We start from the raw sequence: 19,035 nt of genomic DNA on the forward strand, positions 1-19,035 counted from the left end.
TACTAGCCCTCCGGAACGCATGGAAGCGTCGGGCTCTGAGGCGTCCAAGGCCAAGAGACTCAGGAGGCCTTTGAGCCCCCCCTCCGCCAAGGCGAAGGGCAAGATGCCCGCCAAACGGGTCAAGAGCGCGGACCAACAACCCGCACCCTGCGCACCCCTGTCCTCGGACGAGGACGACGCCTACGATCCACATCGCCTGAATGTGGTGGATGAATGGCAACGGGAGGGTTCACCCTCGGACGACGAGGAATGGCAGGACCTGCCACCCACTTCTTCGACATATGTCAAGGAGACTTTTTTGGACAAAGAGGCCAATGACAGCCACACCGCCGGTCCGTCCGGGGATGGCGTCTTTATGGACGAACAGGGGTTGCCGTTGTTTGACCCACGCACCATCCGACACCCTCGCTCCTCGCAGTGGACACTGCCAGAACATCTGGAAAAATTTATTCATTACTGGCTGCGCAAGCCATTGGAAAAGGAGGTACGGACGCGCCTCCGGGCCGAATGCCCCAGGCCCCTGATCCCCGACAAGGTGGCGCTAACGCCAGAATTTGATGATACTATGGTGGCCTTTATGTCACGCTCAGGCAGAGACCCGCGCAAAGGGGTTGAAAAGGGCATAAAGGCAGCACAAGACAAAGTGCTGGATCTGCTGGGTCCCATAGCTAAGATGCTGTATCACGCTGACATGGCCCTCAGCCAAGAATCGCTACTGGACCCTCATATCATACGCGAATGGGCCCAACGCGCAATATGTCTGCTGGGCAACGCCAACGCAGCGCTTTGCGTCGAGAGACGCAGATCGGCTCTGATCAGAATAGACAGCAAGCTCCTGGAACTGGGAGCCAAGGAATTTGGACCTAAGGCCAAGGGTCTACTATTTGGCGATGCCTTCATTACTGAGCTAAAACGACATGTGAACTTATTCACGACCTTAAACAAGGCCCAGACCTCACTCAGACAAGTGTTCCACACTCCTCCCGCAAGAGGTGTTTTTGGAAGGGCTGGCCGACAGCGGAACCGTGCCGCCAGCCGATTTTGGACCTCAGGTTCCAGGGCGTTCCCACAGACGCCAACCTTCTTCCCGTCCTCCTCGCAAAAGCCTTCTACGTTTCGAGGCGCAGGAAGGTCCAGAGGTTTCAGGAGCCGCGGGCGCGGCCGCTTCAATAATGGTGAGTCCCTCCATACGAACAATTGTCCCAAAGTTTATTGCAGGCAACCTGTCTTCTTTTTTCCAGAACTGGGCACGGATCACCAAAGACGCCTGGGTTCTCCAGACGGTGCGCGGTTTCGTGATAGACTTTACCGCGCAACCTGTCCAAACCGCTCTTCCCCTCCCGATACACATGTCGGCGCGCCAGACGGGGGAGGCTTTATAAGCAATATCTTCTTGGAAAATAAGAAAACAGGCGAGTATCGGACGGTTATCAACCTCCGACAGCTAAACGCCTTTGTGGCCTACAGACACTTCAAGATGGAAGGCATCCATCTTCTACAAGACCTTCTCGTCAAGAATGACTGGTTTACGCGCCTGGACCTCAAAGACGCGTATCTCACGGTCCCCGTGGACAAAAGTTACCGGCAGTTTCTCCGCTTCAGATGGAGAGGACGGGTATGCCAATTTACTTGCCTGCCATTCGGCCTCAGCTCGGCTCCGTGGTGCTTCACGAAGCTATTGAGACCGGTGATGGCTCACATCCGTACAAGAGGCATACGCTGTCTCGTATACTTGGACGATTTGCTGATTTTTTGCGAATCCGCGTCCAGGCTACGATCGCAGACGAGCTTTGTAGTTCACTTACTGGAGTCCCTGGGATTCGTGGTGAACATGCAAAAATCGTCTCTCACTCCACAGTCAGTGCAATTCCTGGGCTTCGACATCGATTCGAGGGAATGCGTACTACGCCTCCCCTCGAAAAAGATTGCCTCAATATGGAAGGAAATCAGGCGAGTCTTGAAGATGGACTCAATACCGCTCAGGATGCTCGCCCGGATCGTAGGACTCCTGTCCTCTTCCATTCAAGCGATATTCCCGGGCCCTCTACACTACAGGGCCATGCAACGGCTGAAAGCGGGATACCTGCGCACCGGACATTCCTACGACCACTGGATCCCACTCACTCGGGAGGTGAGATCAGAACTGCGATGGTGGTTGCTACACATACAAGCCTGGAACGGCAAGGCGATCTTCGGCTCCTCCCCGGACTTCATCGTGGAATCGGACGCCAGTTTATGGGGATGGGGTGCCAACTGCTCAGAGGCCTCCACGGGGGGACCCTGGCAAGGGGAGGAATCCGGTCTTCACATCAACTGCCTGGAGTTGATTGCAAGTTCCTTCGCCATACGCAGCCTGGCCAAGGACAAGTCGAACTGCTGTATCCTGCTCCGCATGGACAACATTTCGGCGGTACAATACATCAACCGCCTGGGCGGAGCGAGGTCCAAAGATCTGACCGAAGCTACGAAGGACATTTACAGCTTCTGCATGCAGAGGAACATCACGTTACAGGCGGAATACCTCCCAGGGGTTTCCAACCTGACGGCGGACTGGTTCTCCCGGCACTGGAGAGACACCAGCGATTGGACGCTCAACAGAGAGATATTTCAGACACTGCGACAACGGATGGGTCCGCTATCAATAGATCTGTTCGCCTCAAGGACCAACCACCAACTGCGGAGATACTACAGCTGGCTTCCGGATCCGATGAGCGAAGCGGCGGACGCTTTCCTGCAGGACTGGCCCTCACACGGAGCCTACGCTTTCCCTCCATTCTCGATGATCCCACGAGTGCTACGGTACTTACGCACCCACAGGACTTCGACCCTACTCATAACGCCCCTCTGGCAGAGTCAACCGTGGTTTCCGGACCTCCTGGAGATGTCCCACGACACTCCCGTGCTGCTCCCAACTTTCCCACTCCTTCTGTCGGGACCTCGAGGGGAACCTCACCCCCTCGTCCTGGAAGGCCAATTGGAACTAGTGGCTTGGACGATTTCAGGGGTTCCTGGTCAGTCCACGGCCTATCGCAGTCTACTAAAGACCTCCTTTGGGATTCGTGGGCCCCGGGCACCAGGAGATGTTACATTTCCGCATGGTCAGCCTGGAGTGATTGGTGCGTGGAAAGGGATTCCGATCCCTTTACTGCCCCTATCCCGCTGATACTCAACTATCTTGCCCATCTCTTCTCGACTGGTAGATCATTCAGATCCCTTAACGTGATCAGATCGGCCATTTCAGCGGCACACATCCCAGTACAGGGCAGACCGGTGGGTCAAGACCCACTGGTATGTCGCCTGCTGCGAGGCGCTAGAATGACGAGACCCCCAGCGCCCAAATATTCCAACCTCTGGCAGGTGAATAGAGTGCTGGACTTCCTGAGAGGTTGGCCGGACGACCCGTTTCTATCTCTGAAACAACTCTCAGCAAAATTGGCCCTTTTGTTATGCCTTGTCTCTTTCCGACGAGTGTCTGACATTAGAGCCTTCGACGTGGACGGTTTCTCTCTCACTCCAGAGGGAGTCACTTTTTCCATTGCGAGACGGACTAAATCAGATACGCCCTATGTATCCTATCCATACTTTGAATCGGATCCCAAGCTGTGTGTTGTCAAGACACTTAGGAGATACGTAGAAAGCACAGCCACTCTCCGGCACTTTCCGACGGGTCAACTGTTGATTTCCTACGTGAAGCCTCACGGCCCAGTGTCTACGACCACTCTGGCCAGATGGGTTCGCTGGTTACTACAACTGGTGGGAATCGAATCTAGCTTTGGTGCACATTCAGTTAGGGGGGCGGCGGCATCCCAAGCGTTCTTGGCAGGCGCCTCCCTAACCGACATTATGCGTTGCGCGGACTGGTCTAGGGAAAGTACTTTTCGGACATTCTATTTCCGCCAGGTTTCGCATGCTTCCTTCACACTGGTTAGGCCTAAGCTTTAAAAATGCAAATATGAAGCCTCCTGTCATGTGGTAAAATTGAAGATTATATTAGCTTTAGTGTATTAATAATCTTAATTTTAGTAATGACAGGAGGCGAATATTTCCCGCCCTAGGGTTTTTACTTTCCCCCCCAGATTACTTTGTTTTTCTTCAGGTTTAAGTCCTAGTGCTCAGGTAAGCATGCAGGTTATTACTGTATATGTTAGCATATGTTTTTTTGCATTGTTCTTTGCTATGCATGGATTATATATATCATCAGTTTTTCCTTTGATTTTGTGGTTATGCTTCTCACGTTCCGTTTTTGATGACCTAAGTTTAAGTATAATACTGTGATGCCTTAGGTTTAAGTTTCGCATCTTAATATACATTAGTGCTCAGTTATACAATGGTTATGATATGCGGACACGTTTCCACGCCAGAAACCTTTCACCTTTTTCTTTTTCTTTCAGCGTGAATATCCATTTTATGGGACGAAGAATCGTCTTCCACTCCGTCACATCATGGATCTACCTAAATTCATTATCGTTATATATTGTTGAATTGTTAATCTGTATTGATATTTTATATATTGACTGTTACCTTTTTTTCGCCTCAAAGAAAGAGGAAATGATGTCATAGACAGACCCTTTTATGGGCAGCATATCTTTTCTCTGATTGGTTGTTACTGTTTCTATGCTGCTGGAGTTTTCAGTAAAGAAAGATATGCAAATATTCGCCTCCTGTCATTACTAAAATTAAGATTATTAATACACTAAAGCTAATATAATCTTCAATTATCACCATTAGGAGGAGCCATTTCCAAAATAAATCCCTTCATCTTTATGTTTTTAGATTAATTCCAGGAATGTGGAATTGAATAGATGTTATTAATACAGTATCTAGATAATAATTTGCATCAAAGTGGCAACTAATAAACACAAGTTATTCAAAATTATTATTAGAAAATATATTCAATGATGCTCAAGCAGTTCCACCTGGATTAAAATGTAACAAAAAGAAAGTAAAGGTGGCGCTAAAGTCCAATATAAAAATAATAATAAAACAGTGTAGCATAGAAATCACCCAAGTGCTTTGTCACTAAAAACACTTAATACGTACATAGAAATGGAAAACGGAATAAGGTGACCGCGCACACAGTGGTATGTAGTGTTCTGGATACAAGATATACATAATTCCTATGCACTGTGAACATAAAACTACATCATAGGGCAATATGTATCAAGTAAAAGCATTAATAAAATAACTTGGAACACTCACAATATTCAGAGCCCATATAAGTTGGACATTTTCATCAGTAATTTGATGTTGCAGTAAAGATATTTTCATCACCCGGTCTTCCAAAAAGCAGCAATATTCTTCTGTTTAGGAAGTCAGGAACCAGATGAGTATAAAAACAAAACTTGTATTTACCAAATAAAATAAAGCACAACGCGTTTTGACCATAAACATAGGTCTTCCTCAGGTGCATGTAGCTGTATATATGAACAAGGTCCCACACAGCCTAGATTAATGCAAGTTTTGGCAATTGCGATATAACACAATTTTTGTATTTAGTAAAAAAAAAAGTTGTTCTTCGAATTATAAGTATGATAATGGTGTACATGAATGGGGAGGCGTATACATTTATTTACAGATAAGAGAGTGCACATTTTTCTAAAATGGTATCAATAGTGTACACTCCCACTATATAACGACAAAAAGATGCAATGGCCTACTTGCAGTACCAGCACAAGTCATTGAAGTGAAGATACATCTCATGTATAAGTGATGTTTGTGGTGAAAAGGACATCTGTCAATGGATAGGAGAAAACTTCTCCTGAAACGACGCTCAGTATCATTGAATGGGAGTTGACTTAATGATGCCTTAAAAAGAACGCATAAGGAAGACTGTCACATTTATTACAAGACTTTAATTAAAAACTCTTACACAGTATATATGTGACACTCATCTCCATCTCCAAGACTCACAGCACAGATATAATAAGTGGAATTTGCTGGTGGAAAATTACCGCTCCCTCAAGTTCCATATCGAACCCTAGTACTGTCCAACAGTGTAACCAGGATGCAAGTAATCAAGTCTGCAGGATTCCAAGGTGTATACTGCAGAACCCCTTATGGCATGGTAATCAGACCTTATGCCTTTCAACGTGTTTCGCCTGCAGGTACTAGCCTTTTTCAAAACAGGAGCAGTGTAAGCTATATATATTCAAAATATATATTATTATTTTTTTTTTAAATCTTGTTTAATACAATGAGAAAAATATATCATTTACAAACTAATTTGAATACAATAAAATAGGGGGGTGCATAATATGCTTAACCCCTTAAGGACACATGCCATGTGTGACATGTCATGATTCCCTTTTATTCCAGAAGTTTGGTCCTTAAGGGGTTAAAAGAATCACACATTAAACCACAGTAACAAATTGATTTATTGAGTGTAAGGGCATGAAAAATATAATATTTAAATTAATAAATAAGTAGAATGACTTCTATTTATCTTAAAGTGCTAAAAAAAAATGTAAATAAATAAAAAACATATATATATATATATAGGCTTGAAATTGCTGTTTAGTGAATGAGTGAGTGTGCTGGATCTTGTATGTTATATCCAGTCATGGGAAAAAGAAATACACTCTCTTTGAAATAAAAAGGGTCATGAGGAAAGTCTTGAGTTAGGACTGAAACGTTGACCGGATTTTATACCACACTGTATTGTGAATTTTCCAAGATGGATTAATAAAATAAACTTTACTACATTAAAAAGACTGTGAGCACCCGCCAAACTAAATGGTGGGCAGGAGGGCAATGAATTTTCTTACATATTTATTTATATATACATATTCAGTCATGGGAAAAAGAAAGTATGATCAATGTGTTATATATATATATATATATATATATATATATATACACACACACACACACACACACACACATACATACACACACACACACAATTCTATATGGCCAACAGGAAATGAGAGGTAAGTAAGGTGAATACACTCACACAGTGCAGAGCCGGAGGTGGATAGACTCAGATCACCTTAGCAGATGTGTACTAAGGTGACACCACTGAACCTATTTAATCTTCTACCAAGAAGAATCTTCTTAGTAGACATCTGCTTCGAGCATGTCCACCTTAGGAGGACTGTGTTGTTGGAATGCTAGGAGGTATCTCTTACACTTGCGTATGCACCTTATTGCCAGTGAAGGGGTTAAACCCAATTAACTCAATTTTAAGTGCAATTATCAGTGACTCACGAAAGAAATACATTTAGCTGTTCAAAAATATTTTACCATCTCCAAAACAGGAATAACCTAATGCATGGGAGCTGTTATCAAAACAGCTTAGATCTCAACTATTAATCCCCATATTAAATGGCGGAATTGATGACTGACATGTATCTATTCCTTAAAACAAAGGTATTTGCTGAGTGAGAATACATTCAGTCCTCAGACAATGGACTGGGTTCCTGGAAAAGGTAGCATGTGTTAAATGACATAAATTGAGAAGTATTTTAACATGCCAATTAATCACATGAGTTAGACTTGTGCGTGGTGGAAAAATTTGGTTTGGCCAAACCATTTTTTCCGGAAATTAAATTTGTGACCTCCAACACTGTTCAGCTAATGGTTTGTCTCATATGATGTCCATGCAAAACTTTTTGGATAAACCAAAAGGGGTCAATCAGTGTAATGTTAAAAAAAATATATATATATATATTGTATATACAAGCTCTGCCCGAAAAAAATCTAGGAATTGTTAATATGACGAGAACGGTTTGGCTGACATTGATGTAACCTGGCAGCCAAGGAGAGTGGATTGGAATGCACATGTGTGAACAATGATGACTTCACTATACTAGCCAGTGGGGGTGCTAGATGCCATTGCGTGCGCATGTGTACTGTGTAGCTGTCGCATTCAAAATGACTAAACGAATAGATCAACGAATCTGCATCAAATTTTGTGTTGCACTTAAACATTCCTCCACGGAAACTATTAAGATGATTTGCATCGGTGCAATGAGTGTAGGTCTAACAAAGGTTTGGCACAAAGCACTTTTGGGGTATGCTGATTCTGCAAATGTAAATGTATGTGAATGTGATGTATACTTTTAAAGTTATGAATATTGTGTAAAACAATGTATTTTCCTGCCTGTGATAATTAAGTTAGCCCATTGTGTTTAGTAATTATATCACAGGCAGAGGGGAGGGTTTTGCTGGAAAGAATAGGAGTGTTAATTGTATATTAAAACGTATATTACGTGTTTGATTGGATGTTCCACAAAACCCTGTGGGTGGTACTTTATGTGTAAGAATGTGTATATAAGAACAATAAAAACACAGCTCTGTCTGTTCCTGTTTGACCCTCCACATAGAGCCTAGTCTTATGATTGGGGGGATACGACTGCATCTACACAGGGGGATTGCTATACTCTGTATACTCCCTTAGCTATAATCACTAAGCTCTTTTAAGAGCTTGTTCCAGCTTTGCTCTCTGCAGGAAGAGAGGTTCGGTCTGCAGTGCTTATGGTGTCTGGAGAAATGCTTGGAGCCCTCGGGAAGAACTAGGAGCATCCATCAATGGAGGAACTCGGTCAGAGTACTAGGAGCTCCGTTACAGTAGTACCTTTATCTTTTGCAACCTCCTGGTTCCCTCTCTGGTGTTTTGGGACACAGTGTACAGGAGAGGTTTGGATGAGTCTAGTTTAAGGATGCAGACCTTCTACCTCTCTTTGTAAATACCCTCTTCATTACCTGGACACCACCCACCTCTTATACCCCTGTTTTAATACTGTTTATATTTTCTTTTTAAGTGGGCCATTATTATTTTTTTGTATCATTGAGAATAAAGTTTAAGGGTTTTTTTTTTTTTTGGCCACTTACAATATTTTTGTTCTTCCTCCCAGTATATACCACAATTTTGAGTGACACTGGAATTTTTGTTCTCAGTGTCAGTGTTTTCAACTGGAGTCCAACGTAGTTAGAAATGATAGAAAAACAACAATAAACTGCATGCATGTATAACACATACCATACAGTATAGTATAAAGAATATGTCCATTTGGCATTGCAATATAAATTCTGTTCTACAACAGGGAAGTATAAAAGATATACAGTACACAAAATGCAACAATATGCAATATATACATCTCACGGAACAGGGCAATATATAAAATATATAAATGTCCTAAACAGTACATTAAGTATTGTAAATTTCACAGCATAAAATAATAAACAGCACTCTGAACAGTACAATGTAACGAATATATAGTATGAACAGTACAATGTAAAGAATGTACCCTTTTTGTTCAGTGATAAACTGGGATTATTGATTTGTGTGAGTCCTGGCACAACACTCATTTAGCTAAAGACTAATCAAACAATATCAAATTAGAAACCAAATGTATGCAAAATAATTTAAAACCAACGTGGCTTAGTAGAAGTGTCATCTAAATAATAAAAATAATGAAATAGCATTTACATTATTTAAGCCAGGCGTGTCAGATGCATCATGTATAATACAAAGATGCCAACAACATGTTCAAGTGAAGAATTTAATGTGCTAAACTAGACTATAAATAACTGGGAGCAAGGCCAACCCCAAATACATTTTAAGCACATTAATGTAAGAAAAAAATAAGTATGAATATGTTGATCCAGGGAGATCTGAAATGGATGTGTTTGTAATTAAATATAAGAAAAGGGCAGATTCATTGGTATATGGTAAGAAATAACCAGCAACTTTGGATACTACTGTTACCAAAATTGTACAGCTTATGTGATTAGCTGAAACAAAATCAAGTGCTGCAGCAATTATGTAGAGCTAAATAAATTCCCAGGACCATATGGTATTCAGCCTTAGGTATTTAGGGAGCTTAGCTTAACAGAGAGAAGCTCAGCATTGAGGAAACTACCTGAGTGCATTTGTCACTCTCATACATTCCTCAGGGAAGGTCTGAGATTAGAGCCATCTATTGTCTTAACAAGGCATTGCTTGGTTTGAGCAAATGAGTTACCATCAAACCTTGGTCTGTTGTCACTAGACTGCACAAGACATAGAAAGGGTTATCCTCTATGGATGCTGAGGCAACTGATTTGGAAAGTGACTCATGGCTAACAAATTCAAGTTCAATTGCTGAGAGGAAACCATTACTTCCTAACTCAATTCAGACTACTCTCTCTCCTGTATTTTTCTTACAAGGAAGGTTAAAGGATCTTAACATGTATAGCTAGGAGGAAAGACGAGACAGGGGGGATATGATAGAAACATTTAAATACATAAAGGGAATCAACACAGTAAAGGAGGAGACTATATTTAAAAGAAGAAAAACTACCACAACAAGAGGACATAATCTTAAATTAGAGGGACAAATGTTTAAAAATAATATCAGGAAGTATTACTTTACTGATAGGGTAGTGGATGCATGGAATAGCCTTCCAGCTGAAGTGGTAGAGGTTAACACAGTAAAAGAGTTTAAGCATGCGTGGGATAGGCATATGGCTATCCTAGACTTAAGATAAGGTATTTAGAAAATTGGGCAGACTAGATGGGCCGAATGGTTCTTATCTGCCGTCACCTTCTATGTTTCTAGAATAGTTAAACTGCTAGTTTTAATCTTCAAGGATTATTTTATTTCAAGAATTGTACCAAAGGATTGGAGCTAAGCAATTGTGGCTTCCCTATTAAAGAAAGGGATCAAGATCTCGACAACGGATTTACCGATTGGTTAGATTAACTTCTGCGGTTGGAAAATTAATTTTGAACAATAGTGGCATTAGTAGGAATCAATATGGTTTTATGAAGGACTGATTATGCCACATACAAATTATTCTAATTTTTAAAAAGTTTAAATATATATAAGAGTGTTGCAGTGGATGTGATCTATTTGGATTTTATACAGAAAATTACTGTATAAATTGAATCCAACATGTTTAGATGAAAATAACTTTTTGGGGATATATAAAAAAAAATCATTTCAGATTATTATTGTTATTATTATTATTATTTATATAGTGCTAACATATTCTTCCGTGTTTTACTTTTATATAATGGGGAAAAGTGACATTAAATGACATGTGACGGACAAAATATTAACAGAGACAAAAGATGAGCAGGCCATGCAAAACAACCTTACAATCTTATAGTACATAGTTACATAGTTACTTAGCTGAAAAGAGACTTGCGTCCATCAAGTTCAGCCTTCCTCACATATGCTTTTGCTGTTGATCCAAAAGAAGGCAAAAAACCCAGTCTGAAGCGCTTCCAATTTTGCAACAAACTAGGAAAAAATTCCTTCTTGACCCCAAAATAGCAGTCAGATGTCTCCTTGGATCAAGCAGCTATTAGCCCACTAATTAGAAATTGTATCCCTGTATGTTATGTTTTTGCAAGTATTTATCCAATTGCAATTTAAACATCTGTATAGGCTCTGACAAAACCACCTCTTCCGGCAATGAATTCCATATCCTTATTGCTCTTACTGTAAAAAAACCTTTTCTTTGCCTTAGATGAAATCTCCTTTCTTCAAGCCTAAATGTGTGACCTCGTGTCCTATGTATAGCCCTGTTTATGAATAGATTTCCAGATAATGGTTTGTACTGGCCCCGAATATATTTGTATAATGTTATCATATCCCCTCTAAGGCGCTGTTTTTCCAAACTGAAGAGATTTAAATTTTTTTACCTTTCTTCATAACTAAAATGCTCCATTCCTTTTATCAATTTTGTAGCTCGTCTCTGCACTTTTTCTAGTGCCATGATATCCTTCTTTAGAACAGGTGCCCAAAATTGCACAGCATATTCAAGGTGTGGTCTTACCAGCGATTTATAAAGAGGCAAAATTATATTTTCATCTCGAGAATTTATGCCCCTATTTATACATGACAAAACCTTACTGGCCTTAGCAACGGCAGATTGACATTGCATATTGCTACCTAATTTGTTGTCTATAACAATTCCCAAATCCTTCTCGTGTGTGGTTATCCCTAGTTCACTACCATTTAGGGTGTAAATTGATTGTGCATTCTTAACCCCGAAGTGCATAACTTTGCATTTTTCTATGTTAAATTTCATCTGCCATTTTAGTGCCCAGTCCCCCAATCTATCCAAATCCCTCTGCAGCAAGGCAATATCCTGCTCACATTTTATTACTTTACAAAGTTTTGTGTCATCTGCAAACACTGATACATGGCTTTCAATGCCCATTTCAAGATCATTTATAAATATGTTAAATAGAAGCGGTCCCAAAACAGAACCCTGAGGGACACCACTTACCACTTTTGTCCAGCTTGAAATTTTACCATTTATGACAACTCGCTGTACTCTATCCTTAAGCCAATGTTCTACCCAAGAACAAGAATATTCATCTAGACCAATTTCTTTTAGTTGGAAGACTAACCTATTGTGAGGAACCGTATCAAAAGCCTTGGCAAAATCCAAGTAGATCACATCCACTGCAACACCCTGATTTATATTTCTACTTACTTCTTCGTAGAATGCAATTAGGTTAGTTTGACATGACCTATGTTTCATAAAACCATGCTGATTATTGCTAATAACACAGTTCTTCCCAATGAATTCCTGAATATTATCCCTTAATAGCCGTTCAAATAATTTCCCAGTCACAGAAGTTAAGCTCACAGGTCTATAATTCCCAGGCAAGGATTTTGAACCCTTTTTAAATATAGGAACAACATCTGCCTTCCTCCAATCCTCCGGTACAATACCTGAAACAAAAGAATCTTGAAAAATTAAATACAGAGGTTCACTTATTTCCCCACTTAGCTCCTTAAGTACTCGTGGGTGGATACCGTCAGGCCCCGGAGCTTTATTTACATTAATTTTCTTTAATAGCTGTAGCACCTTGTGTCGAGTTATCCAATCACAAGTTATCTGCAAGTTTGTTGCAGCAATCATATGCATATCTCTTGCCATAGGATCCTCATTAATATATACCGAAGAAAAATAGTTATTTAAAATTTCTGCCTTTTCCTGGTCTTCATTGACTAACAGACCCATCTCTGTTTTCAGTGTACCTACACTTTCATTTTTTGTTTTTTTAGAATTAATGTACTTGAAAAAATGTTTGGGGTTGGTTTTGCATTCTTTGGCTATCAATTTCTCATTTTCTAGTCTAACCACTTTAATTGCCTTTTTGCAAGTATTATTGGCTTCCTTATATCTTATATAGGATGCATCTGATTGGTCCGATTTAAATGCTTTAAAAGCCCTTTTCTTATTTTTAATCTCTTGTTTTACTTCTCTACTAAGCCACATTGGTTTTAATTTGTTTCTTTTATATTTATTACCCAATGGTACATACTGTGAAATGTACCTTTCTAATATTTGTTAGTAGTGGAGAGAATAGTTGTTAATCTTAAATGTTTAAGGGCTTGTTTCCAGTGTTATATATATATATATATATATATATATATATTATGGAGAGACACCAATAATGTGTACAGATACCAGGAGCCGGCCTAGAATATGGCTAAAATGGGTGAATATCTGGATACAAGAGCGAATATGTATGCAATGGTACTGTGCCTTTAAGAGGGAACTATTATTCACAAGAAAATATAAAAGCAAGATAAATAGATATAATCAAATAGTATAGATGGGATATATATGGATGGAGAATAGATATCTTGTAGATAGATGATGCATAAAATAAATAGATAAATAAATTAAAAAATAGAAAGATAAATATATGTCTGAAGCAAAAATGTGCAGTGCAAGTGCCTCTATTACTGCTATAGAACAGAATGGCTGGCACTTGTACCAAATAATATACTTTGTATCTTGTAAAGATGCAGATGAAAAAGGTACAAAAATGTAATATTATAGCGATACAGTATATGGAACTGTAGGCTAAAAAATGTTGCACAATGTAACAACAGTTGGTAAAAAGCAATGGTTCTGAAACTGGATAAGAATAAAAACCAGTTTATTAGACAAAAGATAAAATATATGGGAAAAATGAATATTGTTAAAAAAAAATGCATCAGGAGAAATCCATACAGATATTACCAGTCAATATTGAAGTCAGAAATATTCAGAGACCTTCGGATTATGTTCGGATGGATGCAGATTGAATTTCTTGCTGCTTGTGATGATACCGCCGGTGAGGACAGCGTGTTTGCTCAGCATGCGTCCTTGCGGGAGCCTCACTCCGGAGGAACATGTGCTGTGGACGGCTCCGATTCAGTAAAGAAAAAAACAACAGGTCCTGAGGGAGTACTGACTTCAAATGATGTGTGGATGCAGGGTCTGTATCCTGATGTGTGTCCAATTGTCTTATGCGTTTCGTAGGTGAACCCCTACTTCTTCAGAGACGGATGGAGAACCATTGCTTCAATATTGACTGGTAATATCTGTATGAATTTCTCCTGATGCATATTTTTTTTAACAATATTCATTTTTTCCATATATTTTATCTTTTGTCTAATAAACTGGTTTTTATTCTTATCCAGTTTCAGAACCATTGCTTTTTACCAACTGTTGTTACATTGTGCAAAATTTTTTAGCCTACAGTTCCATATACTGTATCGCTATAATATTACATTTTTGTACCTTTTTCATCTGCATCTTTACAAGATACAAAGTATATTATTTGGTACAAGGGCCAGCCATTCTGTTCTATAGCAGTAATAGAGGCACTTGCACTGCACATTTTTGCTTCAGACATATATTTATCTTTCTATTTATTTATTTATCTATTTATTTTATGTACCATCTATCTACAAGATATCTATTCTCCATCCATATATATCCCATCTATACTATTTGATTATATCTATTTATCTTGCTTTTACATTTTCTTGTGAATACTAGTTCCCCTTTTAAAGGCACAGTACCATTGCATACATATTCGCTCTTGTATCCAGATATTCACCCATTTTAGCCATATTCTAGGCCGGCTCCTGGTATCTGTACACATTATTGGTGTCTCTCCATAGTATTTATTTTATAGGTTTTAGTGAATCCCTATTTTTTCCAGTTTTTGAGCAGCCTAGTGCCAGTCCTACTCCCTCACTCCTGGTTAACACATTAGGTGTACCAGATGCAATTATCTTATATATATGTTTGTTTTCACTACAATTGCTGTCACTAACATTAGTAAAAAAAAAAAAGGATGCCGTAAGGACTCATAATTACTGGACAAGGCTTTAAATATCTTCCATTAAAAAATAATTAGAGATGATAAGATCTAGTTACCAGCATGTTTCAAAACGAGCCCCTACATTTTATTGGCTGCTGCTATCTCTCCAAAATTTAAACCTGCCTTTAGCAACCTCCAAATAACTTCATATATACAGAAAACCAACTCGACTCCCTCACGTTTAGCAGATCCACTTTCATGTTGACAAAATAAATATATAAATAAACAAATAAATAATAAAAACTGTGGTCTCTCAGAATTCCAATGGTATGAGGTGAACCCTACCAATTCCTTTACCCCATGGGCTGAATAGTATGGGGAATTATAATGGTGCCAACATCAACATCAAAAGTAAAAGTTTGGGTACATGTTTAATAAAAAAAACTAAATGATTTAACTGGAAAAAGTGCATACACTGGCTTGTTTATTTTAGAAAAAAAATGGCCCTCCGAGTGGATATGATGGCATTATAAAAATATACAGGGACAGTAATAAGAGCTCTAGTAAGACTGTACCAATGAGAGGAATTGAAAAAAGGAGATTTCACCTAGAGTACAGGATGTTACAATAAATATGTTGGCTTCTCTAACTGAAGCCTTGAAACAAAATGTGTCTCAGAGGAGTTGTAACATTATACAAATATCATGTAAAATTTGGAACTGTCTAACTATAACATTTAGTAAACAGGGTATCTCAGAATATCACAACTACACAGTTTCACAAGGCTAGTGTGGCGGACCGCCAATATATTGACACCATGGATTCACTTTACCCAAAATAAGGTAGCTCCAACACTCATAAAAGTAAATATTGCCTCTTCTTGCCTTTCCCCCCACACATTAGTTGAGACTGAATGCTGGGAGTAGAACTGCTTAATGCAGGCAAAGCTTCCGAATTTATACACACCGTAAACTCCTCCCCTGTGCTGAGAGATAATTGGGTCAGGAACTTTACAAACTTGATTATTTCCAGGTACAGAAAAATACAACAATTTTACAACACCCCTAAAGTACCCCAAAATCCATAGAACACCCTCAAGAGTCATATTCCTGGATAGTCCTGATCTGATTGACTATCATATCCAAAAATCACTCAGATCAGTTTAGTAGTTTTAAATGGCCATCTAGGGGAAATTGTTACCGGCCTTCCACGAGGTAGAAGCCCCAAATAGTTCCAGAGGAATTGTGGCAAGGGCCAGTCTCCGTTCACAGGTTTTATACGAAAACCATGGACAACATACAAAAGATTTCAAGTGTCGAATTCTCCCCCCATTCTGTAGTTTATAATGCCGTTCGTATAGGTGGTGAGGAACTTGAACGGGCAGCAGTTCCATCTTTACCGGTGCTCGCAGGAGTGCCTAGCCAAAATCAGTTCCAGGCACTCGACGACCAAGTACTGCTGCCTGTGTTCGGGAGACTAAATGGCCACCATCCATTCTGTCGACCATGTGCGTTCAGTTGCACCAAATGGCGGCCACCCAGGGAAGCATTCTATTAATTGTTTCTGTTGTGGTTTTCAGACTCATGTTCTAATGAGGTGCTGCGGTGGTCCTCATTCGGGAACCGAACCAGGTCGGTTCGAACAAATAAACGAACAGAAATAAAATGAAATGTGCTGAACCAAGTGATGGGTTATTCCTTTACAGCTAGTACAAACAGCTTTCCAATATATGTTCAATAAAATAACCGTACACACATCTAAAGCAGTTTAGCTTGCTGAAATGCTTCATGTGTCCTCTTTTTTTCGTTTTGCAAAAAGTGTAGTTACACTAATAATTGGCTTTTTTTTTTTACACTCCCCAGGCTCTCAATCAGACATCATGTCATGTTACTTCCTGGTTTGTTTAGCTCAGGGGAGCTAAACTCAAGAGAAAGCAATTGCTCAGAGCACCTGCCTTAAAAAGACTTTCCATTGAGCTGCATTGGGAAGTAATTGGACAGCTACTGAAAGTCTGGGAAGGGTTAGAATGGGAGGACTTGCAAAGGCTGGAGACAAGATAACCACAGCTTTTGCAAGCTCTGTTTAGATGTACCCCAGGTGAAAAAATTCTGAATTAAATTCATGCATTCTTTCTTTGGGAGTACATCTACTAAATAGTTAAAACTTTAAACTTTTAACAGGACTGTATAAATGAAAATAGGTCATGCATTGAGACTGAAAAAATGCAGAGGAAATGCTAATTCACAGTAAGAACAATACATATTTGGATTTATTTTCCTGATTACTCAGTTTTCATTGATATCCTTAAAAAAAGGTCTGGATGCTTTTCTGGAAATCCCAATATTCTTATACGATCTCCTTAGAGTTTGTTGCCCTAAGGCGAAATATACTCCCCACTTTGAAATTGAGAAGTATTTTTTCCCTTTTTGTATGGTAACTTTTGATGCAACTGTGTCAATAGAGACACATTCACAGTCTGTTGCTCTTCATTCCTGAACTGCAGCAGTCGCATTAATTCAGCCACTTTTGCAGCCTGTTGGCCGGCTCTCCAATAATGATGCCCTTGTATTAATTCAACTGCGCTCTGGATAAAATCCATGTAGCATCATTTTTACCAGGTCATGCCATCCTGGCTCTGAACAAACTTAAATGACACAAACCTTGACCTCCACATCTTTTGATAGGATTTACATTGACATCCTGCTTGTGCAGTGACCCTGCGCGCAAATAATGCAAGGCTGACGCAACGTCCTGGTGCTATATAAACCCCTGTCACCTTTGGTCCAGTGTACTATTGTGAAGCGCATCATATTCATCATTTCGATATTTCTGTTACTGACCCGGCTTGCCTTGACCCAGAATTTGTTCATCTCTGTGTCCCAGTCCCGGCTGCGTTCCTGATTAGTGATGTCGCGAACATAACATTTTCCGTTTGCGAATGGCAAACGCGAACTTCCGCAAATGTTCGCGAACGGGCGAACCGGGTGAACCGCCATAGACTTCACTGGGCAGGCGAATTTTAAAACCCACAGGAACTCTTTCTGGCCACAATAGTGATGGAAAAGTTGTTTCAAGGGGACTAACACCTGGACTGTGGAATGCCGGAGGGGGATCCATGGCAAAACTCCCATGGAAAATTACATAGTTGATGCAGAGTCTGGTTTTAATCCATAAAGGGCATAAATCACCTAACATTCCTAAATTGTTTGGAATAACGTGATTTAAAACATCAGGTATGATGTTGTATCGATCAGGTAGTGTAAGGGTTACGCCCGCTTCACAGTGACAGACTAAACTCCCCGTTTAACGCACCGCAAACAACTGCAAACAATCCATTTGCACAACCGCAAACTCGCCATTTGCACAAGGTTGGATACCAAGCTAGCCATGTCCCGTTCCTTGTCCTCACTGATGTCATTGAAGGTCTCTTCCTCCACCCAGCCACGTACAACACCAAGGGTCCCCGAAAGGTGACAACAAGCCCCTTGGGACGCCTGCTGTGTTTGGTCTTCCACCTCCTCAAAGCCACCTTCCTCCTCTGACTCCTCTTCTTCAGACTCCTCTCTCTGCGTTTCCTCTCTCTGCGTTATTATAAGGTGTGTTAAGTAGTACTATTCCTATCGGTTTAATCCCTGTTACGTCCCCTATCAGGGGACGTGTATAAGGCATCGATTTTAGGAACTGGGAGATGGAAAAAGATGCTTGGTCGGTCCTCCTACTTCAAATTTGGGGCACTGCGCGTGCAATCTAATGTGCCACCAGATAGGAGTGGTATGTTAAGTAGTACTATTCTTATCAGTTTAATCCCTGTTACGTCCCCTATCAGGGGACGTGTATATGGCATCGATTTTAGGAACCGGGAGATAGAAAAAGATGCTTGGTCGGTCCTCCTACTTGGGGCACTCCGCGTGTAATCTAATGTGCCACCAGATAGGAGTGGTGTGTTAAGTAATCCCCCTCATCAGGCCTTTTTTAGTCGAATGTAT

The sequence above is a fragment of the Pelobates fuscus genome, chromosome 5 (assembly GCF_036172605.1).
Source record: "Pelobates fuscus isolate aPelFus1 chromosome 5, aPelFus1.pri, whole genome shotgun sequence".
In the NCBI taxonomy this organism is placed as follows: Eukaryota; Metazoa; Chordata; class Amphibia; order Anura; family Pelobatidae; genus Pelobates; species Pelobates fuscus.